The 10,608-nt window shown below is 38.1% G+C and overlaps 1 pseudogene across 1 annotated transcript; it reads right to left on the bottom strand.

Annotated features, from left to right (window-relative positions):
- Positions 1 to 7,478, bottom strand: LOC308246689 (annotated as a pseudogene). Its single transcript has 2 exons — positions 6,247 to 7,478; positions 1 to 24 (listed from the first exon to the last, which is right to left on the bottom strand). The product of its transcript is annotated as an uncharacterized misc_RNA (transcript).
- Between the last annotated feature and the right edge of the window lie 3,130 nt (positions 7,479 to 10,608).

Raw genomic sequence — 10,608 nt, 5'->3', positions numbered from 1 at the left:
TCAAAGACTGACTTTGTCATATACCTTTTGCAAAAACAGTAAGGGAATTAGTGTGATAATCCATTGAACCTCTCTGCTTGAGATCAATATCCCTGAGAACAATATGAAAGTTGTAAGAAACTTTAATATGCATAGCTCATTTTCCTAAATATCTAAAAATCTAATATAAATAGTTAACATCGCCGAAACCGGTTTGGCTCAGTGGATAGAGCATCGGCCTGCGGACTGGAGGGTCCCGGGTTCGATTCCGGTCAAGGGCATGTACCTTGGTTGCGGGCACATCCCCAGTGGGAGGTGTGCAGGAGGCAGCTGATCGATGTTTCTCTCTCATCGATGTTTCTAACTCTCTATCCCTCTCCCTTCCTCTCTGTAAAATATCAATAAAAAATATATTTAAAAAAAAATAGTTAACATCAAGAGAGCCTCCCTTTGCCCTGGCCAGTGTTGCCAAGTGGTTAGAGAGTCAGTCCATGCTCCACAGGGTCATGGATTCTATTCCAGGGCACGTACCATGTGCGGGAGACAACCAGTCAATGTGTCTCTCACATTGATGTTTCTCTCTCTTTCTCTCTTTCTCTCTCTCATTCTCTTTCTTCTTTCCACTCTGAAAAGCAATGGAAAAAACATCCTCAGGTGAAGAATAAATAAACAAACAGATAAATAAATGAGCCTCCTTTAAGTACAATTACATGAATTCAAAAGTACATCTGCATTTGTTTATATTGGCAACATGGGAGTGGTGTCTACAATTTGTACTAATATTATTGCTGTTGTTTTAATCTACCAAAAGGCATATTTCTCAAGTTTGAGATTATTTCGATCCAATGATTGCAATGCTTTTTAGGAAGTCTGAAAGCATTAAATAACTGGGCAGTTAGTATAAGACTCTTATTTATTCTAAAATATAATTTTACTTCACCAAGAAGCCAAAATAACCATAGAACTTGAATTCTGAAAATGACTTTGGCAAAATGTTTGTAGTTCTTTCACATGACTTATCCTATGATACAAACTACCCATTTCTAGGATAGTAGCCTGGGAACAGTATATAACTCTTCAGATAGTTTTTTATATTTATTTTATACTAGTAGCCCTGAGCACGAATCCGTGTGCCAGTACCTCGCTGCAGCTCTCCAAGTAGCTCTCCACCCACAGCCCCACCCTCCTGTAGCTTCTCTTGCCCCTGCTCATAGCTTGCTGCCCTGCCCCCCTTGTAGCTCTCTGCCCCCCCGCTTGTAGCCAGTAGCTCACTGCCGCCCTCCTGTAGCTCTCCGCCTGCTGCCCCACCCTCCTGTAGCTCTCTCCCTCTCTCCTTTCTCCCCCCTCATAGCTTTCTGTCCTGCCCCCTCCTGTAGCTCTCTACCACCAGCTTGTAGCTCGCTGCCAAACCCTCCTGCAGATCCGTGATCTGGTCATTACTGGGTTGGTCATTAAGCTTCACAGTGTAACAGATAATTAGCATAATCCTCTCTTATTATATAGGATTGAGGTAACATTGGTTTATAAGATTATATGAGTTTCAGGTGTGCAACATTATAGATCAACACCTGTATGCATTTTATCACACTTGCCACCAAAAGTCTAGTGTTCATCCATCACCATACAATTGGCCCCTTTATTTGTTTTGTCCTTCCTACATCCTTGCTCCCCTCTAGTAACCACCAATTTGTTGGTGGTAAGCGAAACAAAAGCAAAATCACAAAAAATGGGACTACATCAGACTAAAAGGCTTATGCACCACAAAGAAAATTATCAACAAAATGTAAAGACAACATGCTGAATGAGAAAAGATATTTATAAATCATGCATTCAATAAGAGGTTAATATCCAAAATATAGAACAAATTCATATAGTTCAAGAACAACAAAAACAAAAATACCTGAGTTAAAAATGGGCAGAGGATCTGAATCAATATTTTTTCAAAGAAGACATATAGATGGCCAAAAGGCACATGAAAAGATGTTCAACATCACCAATTACTGGAAAAATGCAAATCAAAACAACAATAAGATATCAAATCACACCTGTCAGAATGGCTGTTATAAAAAAGACAAGAAACAAGTGTTGGAAAAGATGCAGAAAAAGAAAACCCTCACACACTGCTTGTGTAAATGTAAATTAGTACAGCCACTATAGAAAACAGTATGAAAACAATATTAAGAGTAGAAACATCATATCACCTAGATATTCCACTTCTGGGTATTTATCCAAAGAATGTGAAAACACTAATTCCAAAAGATATAAGCACCCCTGTGTGAATTTCAGCTTTATTCACAATAGCCAAGGAATGGAAACAATCTAAGTGTCCCTGGATGGATGAATGGATAAAGATGTGGAATATAGCCTGGCCTGCATGATTCAATGGTTGAGCATCAACCTATGAACCAGGAGGTCATGGTTTGATTCCTGATCAGGGCACATGCCTGGGCTGCAGGCTTGATCCCCAGTATGGGGCATGCAGGAGGCAGCCAATCAATGATTCTCTCTCATCATTGATGTTTCTCTCTCTCTCTCTCTCACTCTCCCTTCCTCTCTGAAATCAATAAAAATACATTAAAAAAGAGATGTGGAATATATGTGCAATAGCCATATATGTATGTAGTACTCAGCCATACCAAAAAAAAGCAAAATCTTGCCATTTGGGTAAACATGGATGGACCTAGAGGGTATTGTGCTAAGTGAAATAAGCCAAGCAGAGAAAAACAAATGCCATTTGATTTCACTCAGATGTAGAATATAAAAACTAAACAACTGAGTAAACAAAACAAACAATAATAAGCTTATAGATCCAGAATTTTTCAATTATTTTAAGGTAAATTTCCATTTGAAAGTATATTAAATTCATGTATTTAGAGTAATGATATTAATAATGATGACCTTCATTAAATAGTGCACACAGTTTCTTAGATTTAATTCTCATAGAATTGTTACATATATGACAAGTGGAGAAGTGAGTCTTATATACTCTCTTGGTAAAGATCACTCAATTATCCCAAGACTGGGGCAGAATATGAACCAAGGTTGTCTGACTCAGGAACTCACTATCTTGAACCCTCAGCTTTGTAGGCATAATAAAAGTTATTTACATGTTTCTTGCTTATGCAGTCCTCAGTAGCTCAACTTAATGCCAAACAATCTCCTGTAACTCTATCTGTTTTTTCAAGTTTTCAGACTTTGAAGGTTAGGAAATATTCTTCCTATGATGATATTATTAGTTTCTTCTTAGTTATCTCTTTGATCCTTTCAAGGTATATTTTTAGTGGTTTGTGTCAAAAAGAAAAGTATTTCTTTTTTTAAAAAGTCAAAATGTAGCATAACACCCCCCCCCAATTGTCAAAGACCTGTTGCTAAGGAAACATTTAATACCATGTTCTGATTTAATGCCATGATCAATGACAGCCTTATTTATAAGAAAAGGCTGTAGATCCAAAGAAAACTTTTTTTTTAATATATATTGTGAAATATTTCTAATTACAAATAAATGAAATTTTGGCTTGAAGCATGGTGTAGCATGGGTAACAGTCTTAATATAACAACAGTAAACTATATTGCTACATTTTGCGACAGTATGTGTAAAAAGCCAACATCAGTGCGAAGGTTGAGATTGCTTCTTTCTCACCAGATCAGAAATTCTCGGGGCAGTCTTTGCAAGAGCACAAAGAAGACCATCTTCCACAACAAGGCTACTTCTGTATTTAGACTTGATAACCAACAAGCTGGAAAACCCTGTTTCACAAAGATATGTTGTTGGAAATGGAAGAAGAAGGCGCAACACAATCTCAGACAGAACAGTATATGACTGCAAACACTTGATCCAGAATTTTGTAACTGGCATTGCAGAGAAATCAGTTCTCGCTGCATCACTGTTAATAAGTTCAATGAACTCCTCTTGTGCTGTCTCAGGAACATCTTCAACTTTGACTGTGAATGGGCTTCTGGCAAGTGCAAATGGGGTGTCAGGTAGATTTGGAAAGTATGATGAAATTTCGTCTGCAAGCATGTGCAAGTGTTCTTTCACAGAAATTATCACCGTAATCCTTTTGTCTGGTTCAATGTCATGTTCCTCAAAGAAAGCAGATAAGGTAGGCAACATGTAAATTTTATTTTCATCCAATTTTTTTTGGCAAAGCTGAAGTTTCATTTGCAATGATCGAATCTTTTCAGACAAATAGAGACATGTTGCATTTGGTCTTTGCAGTGATAAATTTAACTCATTCAAGATGGCAAAGATGTCAACCAAGTAAGCTATTTTCTGCAGTTCACTTTTATCGCTGAAAAGTGCTTCGAACTCTGGTCTTGCTTTCTGATTAAAAAACGTTTTGAGTTCATCACGAAGCTGAAAAACACGTTTTAAAACTTTTCCTCTCAACAACCATCTCACTTCAGTGTGAAATAGCAGAGCATTGTTCGGCGCATCCAACTCATTGCACAGTTGCGAAAACAGTTGATTGCTTAAAGTGCTCACCTTTACAAAATTGACAGAACTTACGACACTTTTCATTACTTCTTGTAACTCTTGTGGCAGCGTCTTCATTGCTAATATTTGCTGATGAATCATACAGTGAGTTCCAATGACTTTTGGTGACTCATTCAAACGTTGAAATCCAGATCAACATCCTAGCATAGCTGGAGCACCATCTGTGCAAACACCACAAACCTTTTCCCAAGAGATCTTATGCTCTTTCAGAAATGAACCAACTGTGTCAAATACATCATGTGCAGTAGTTGTCATTTCAAGAGGTTTGCAAAAAAGAAACTCATCTTTAAAGTCGCCATCATTAATATACCTCATGCAAACCAGTAACTGTGAACAGTTTGCAATGTCTGTAGATTCATCAAGCTGGATACTAAATATTGGAAGTGGAGCAGATTTAATTTCCTGGATTACCTGATCAAGAAATATCAGAAGACATGTCATCTATTCTTCTGCGGACAGTGTCATTAGATAAGGAAATTGCACTCAATTTTGTAACAAATTCGTCTCCGATCATATCTTGAACGATGTCTTTGGCCGCTGGCAACAGTAAATCTTCAGCAATGGTGTGAGGTTTCATAGCTCTGGCAATTCTGAGTGCCACCAAATATGAAGCTTCAACGGCTGCTAAGTTTTCTTGGTGATACTTGCCACCAGTGTCAAGTCTGGCTTTCTTGAGTCCATCAGCTTTGCTTCTAAAATAGTTGGTATTCTTGCTGGCAAAGCTGGGATGCTTGCTATCAAAATGGCATTTTTGTTTGTTCTGCTTCATAGATTCGGCTGATAGAACTTCACAACAAGTAACACATTGTGGTTTCTCAATTCCTGCTGTAATTATTGAGGTAAAACCATACTGTAAAAAATCCTCACTATGTTTTCTTTCCTTAATGTTCTTCTCTACATGATCCATTGTCATGGGATGGTTTGCTTGTTATGCAGCAGAAGATCTGCGTACTCACTCTCCATTTCAACTAAAAATTCTTTAAATTGGCGATGATTAAGAGCTTTAGCTATAATGTAGTTGATAATGTTAATCACCAATTGCATAAATTTGCAAATGTTAATCACCAATTGCATAACTTCTGGAAATGTCTGTGCACAAAGTGCTTCTTGATGAATGATGCAATGGTAAGTAAGTATCTCGTGATTAATTTTTTCTTTCAAAATAGCAACAAACCCGTTTCTTACTCCGGTCATATTTTTTACCCCGTCTGTTGAAACTGAGACAATTTTATTGAGTGGATATGATGTTTTTCAATGCACTTAATTACAGCACTTGCTATATCCTCTCCATGTGTTTGACCTTTGAGTGGCAATAATCCTAAAAGTTCTTCTTTAGGACCTGTAGATGAAATAAATCATACAAAAAGTGAAACTTGCACTGTATCATTTATGTCACAAGACTCACCAACTGCTATTGATAAAGCTGAAACCAATTTAAGATCTTCAACTCGCTGGTCAGTTATATTCGAAGACATTTTGACTGTTCCATCTTTCACTGTTTTAGCAGACAATGGTAACTCTTTAATTTCTTTAAGAATATCTGCTTTGTTCTTAAAATCCCAAAATAGCTCTTCAGATGCATTTATAAAACAACTTTTTATGTATTCACAGTCTGTATATGGTTTTCCTCTCTTAGCAATCTCTTGACTAACCACAAAACTTGCAATATCAACATTGTTGGAAGATAGCATCCAGTAATTAAATACAGAACTTGATTTTTCTTGACTCTTCTGTAGTTCCTCAAGTGCTTTCTTCCTTGCATCACCGACAGGATATTTAGTACTAAATGACACGTGTTTAGTTGTAAAGTGTCTCTCCATATTCGATTTCTTGTTATGCGCCAATTTTTCCTGACAAATAAGACAGGTCGGAAGGACATTTAAGTTTTGAATAAACGCTAAAGTCTCGGTCCATTCAACTTTAAATACATGGTTTTCATCTTCCGTTTTTCTTTGCTTCTTCTTTGTAGCCATGTCAAACAGGGCACCTTTTTTACTGTCTTTTCCCTTTGGTTTTTCTAGTTTAATTTCATTGCCAAAGACTTTTAAACCAGTGAGTTCTAAGGCTTTTTCCAGGTCCTCAGCAGATTCAAAATCCACATAGCCAAACTTCCTGGACACACCAATTCTGACATCCACAACAGCAAGATCGTTTTTAGCAAAAACATCACTGATACCCGTTTTTAATTCAGGAGCAGACTTGCTAAAGTTCAGGTTTCCAACAAAGAGATTGAAAGCCGTAGTTGGTTCTTTGGCTTCCACTTTCTGTTTCTTGGCCTCAGGAGCAGCTTTCTGTTTGGCCATTTTCTTCTTTCCGTTTCCAGGTGCTTCTTTCACAGGTTCTTCCTCCTCCTCCTCTTGCTCATCTTCATCGTCCTCTTCATCTTCATCCTCAGCTGTGCTCTTTGCCTTCACAGGAACAGCTTTTATGGGAGCTTTCTTGCCTTTGGCTGGTGCAATCTCCATAGGTTCTTCTTCAGAGTCATCTTCGTCATCATCCTCATCCTCATCCTCATCCTCATCCTCATCCTCATCCTCATCCTCATCATCATCTTCCTAATCTGAGGCAGGAGCAGCAGCAGTAGCTTTCATCACTACTGGCTGAAATTCATCCTCATCTTCATCCTCATCCTCCTCATGGTCATCATTCTCCTCTTCACTGTCATCCTCATCCTCATCACTATCTTCCTTCTTGGCTTTCTTGCCATTCTTTGCTCCCTTGATTAGGGCGGCTGCTCCCTTCTTACCAGGGGTTGGCACAGCCACTGCCTTTTTTCCAGGGGTGATAACTGCAATCTTTTTTGTTGGGAAAACCATCACCTTCTTTCCTGGAGTTGTAGCCTTCTTTCCTTTTTTCTGAGGAATGATAACCTCTTCTCCACTGCTTTCATCTTCTTCACCTGACATTTCCTCATCTTCACTATCTTCTTCTACCTCCTTTGGAGGAGGAGCCATTTTCTTGGAGTCACCTTGATTTTACCAGCCTTTGCGAGCTTCCCCATGACAGCGGCTTATGACGGTGGAGTGTGTGGCCGGTGAGTGGTGCAGATGTGCCCAAAGGAATCAAAGGGCGTTGATGGCGGCTGATGGAACTGAAGAACCGGAGCGCGTATGTCTCGCTACCAGCTCGAACTCGAGACTCGCAAAGAAAACTTTTAATCTTTAAGATTTAGGATAAATTACAAAGAAACATTCTAATCAAGTCTAGATAAAACCAAAATGAATTTGGGCTTTAGCTAATAACAGTTAAAATGAAAAAAAAAAAATCTGTATACCCAGGGATATAATCTTTCAATATTGCTTTGTGGTTTTACATGTGAAAAGTTATGTTGAGTTGTTGAAGCAAATAAATATCGGGGCAGAAATGCAGACTGACCTTCCTGTCAGTGAAAAATGCTGCTTTAAGACGCAGGCATGAGAGGAACAGGGTTTTTCCTCTTCCGTTAAGGCCCTTGCAGGGTAAAAGGAAGCAGAAACCTGCAGGGAACAAGTTGCCCTTTGTACATGGAGCTGATCATGGAAGTACATTTGCAAATATAAGAATTACATCATTCCCCCATTTTCATCTATCATTTCAAATTGCATAATGTAGCGCACAAAACAATCTCATTGTAAAAAAAGAAACTAAAAGTAAGAGCCAGCAAACAATAAAGTGAGGATTCCCCTTTATTATTTTCCTCTCATTTTATATTCATTTCTCTCCTCACCATAAAAAACCACTAACAATTTTGCTAATATATAAACATATCTATTTTTTAAAACTTCTATACACTAGAGAGATAAACTGTAATTTATTTGACTGCTACCTAAAAGACATTTTTAGTTGTTTCTGGTTTTTTGTTGTTGTTTTGCTTCTAAGATAACTCTACATTTAACATCATTTGATAAGATTCTCTCTGCAAGCCCGGCTGGAGGGATTCAGGTGGTTGAGCAATGTCCTATGCACCAAAGGGCTGCCATTTCAATTCCAGGTTGTGGGTCCAATCCCTGGTCCTGCCACATATGGAAGCAACTGATCAATGTTTCTCTCTCACATTGATGTTTCTCCCTTTTTCCCTCCCACTCTCTAACCATGTCCTCAGATGAGGGTTAAAAAAAAAAAAAAAAAAAGAATCACTCTGCAAATGGGTAAGGAATTCTTTAAAATATACTATTAGAACTACATTATCTATGTCAAGTATTACATATATTTCACAAAGCTTGATATATTGCCAAGTTCTTCTGTTTTACTAATTTACATCTCTACGGTATTACAACACTATCTTTTAAATAATGTTGGCCTACTGGATAAAAATGATTATTTCTTAATTGTAATTTGCAAGTTACTGGTTACTAGTGAAATATAAATAATTTTTGTGTTTTTATTGGTCATGTGTATCTATTTTACTAAATAATGACTGCTCATATTATACACCAATTTTTCTCTTTTCTGTTTATATTTAAGAGTAAATATGTTGATTAAATATATTGATATTGACCCCTTTTTGCCTTAAGTCATTATTCTCTCTTTACTCATTTTTTATTGCTATTTGTTAGTCATCCTATATAATAAAAGCTTAATATGCTAAGTGTCCAGTCGTCTGGTCATCCAGCCGGCTGTTCAACCAGTCAAAGCATAATATGCTAATGATATGCTAAGGCTGTTCAACTGCTCGCTATAACCTGCACTGACCACTGGGGGCAGAGGCTCCAACTGGTAGGTTAGCTTGCTGCTGGGGTCGGACCAATCGGGACTCAGCAAGATGGGCTGGACATGCCCCAGAGCCCTCCTGCCATCCCTCCCCAAATGGACAACCTCCCGCGTCCCTCACTGGCCCTGACTGTGCACCGGTGGGGTCCCTTGGCCTGGCCTGTGCTCTCTCACTATCCAGGACCCCTCGGGGGATGTCGGAGAGCCAGTGTCTGCCTGATCCCGCAGGCCAGGCCGAGGGACCCCATGGAGCATGAATTTGTGTATTGAGCCTCTAGTATCCTTAATAATAGCATTATAGCATTACTGCTTTATAGACTGGGAATTTCAAGAGGTCAGAAAGTGTCTTTTTTAAACTGCTTAACACAAATAGACAAGTGTGTGTGTGTGTGTGTGTGTGTGTGTGTGTGTGAGAGAGAGAGAGAGAGAGAGAGAGAGAGAGAGAGAGAGAGAGAGAGAGGGAGAGAGAATGATGATGAATCCCTAAATTATGCTTAATAAGATAAATATAATTCACAGGAAGTAAGACATATAGCTAGATTATGTGACTGATGTAGAATTAAATGTGACTGACAGTGTGTGGGGTCTACAGTGTGCATTTTTGACTGCAGCACTCCAGCTGGGTCACTTGGTCATGTTCCTTTCTGCTGTACACAATGTGGATTCACGTGTTAATCAGCTCAGTGTGATTTACATTTATACCTATGATTAAGCTCATAATAGACTGGTCAGAATGGAGCACAAAGTTGAGAAGAGAGTTGGAAATACTAAATGAAAGTGGGGTTATGGCTCTCAAACTTGAACAATTCTGTTCATCAAAATTAGTCTCCTCAATTAGTGGTTCAGTAGTTCATTTCTCATTGACTTATTTAAATAATTGCAATTACATAAATTCAGCCATGTTATTAAGCTTGTTCCCAAAAGAAAAAAAAATGTTTCTTTAGTTTCCATTGCCCTAGGAGCTGTATTGGTAAAGATATTGCTTCTGCATATGTCTGAGATTTTGCTGCCTGTGGATTCCTCTAATATTTTTTATGGTTTCCGTCTTACTAGTATGTTTAAGTCCTTTATCCATTTTGAGTTTATTTTTGTGTATGGTGTAAGTTGGTGGTCTAGTTTCATTTTTTTTTTGCATGTATCTGTCCAATTTTCCCAACACCATTTATTGAAGAGACTATGTTGACTCCATTGTATGTTCTTGCCTCCTTTGTCAAATATTAATTGAGCATAGTGGTTTGGGTTGATTTCTGGGTTCTCTGTTCTATTCCATTAATCTGCCATAGATTTCTTGGCGTTAATTTTGTACCCTGCTACATTGCTGAATTCATTTATTAAGTCTAATAATTTTTTTAAAATATATTTTATTGATTTTTTACAGAGAGTAAAGGAGAGGTATAGAGAGTTAGAAACATCGATTCAGCTGCCTCTTGCACACTCCCTAC

This window comes from Plecotus auritus, assembly GCF_963455305.1.
Source record: "Plecotus auritus genome assembly, chromosome: 4".
Taxonomy (NCBI): domain Eukaryota; kingdom Metazoa; phylum Chordata; class Mammalia; order Chiroptera; family Vespertilionidae; genus Plecotus; species Plecotus auritus.
Note: the sequence above shows the minus strand (reverse complement) of the source record. Positions and strands in the feature narration are given on the sequence as shown.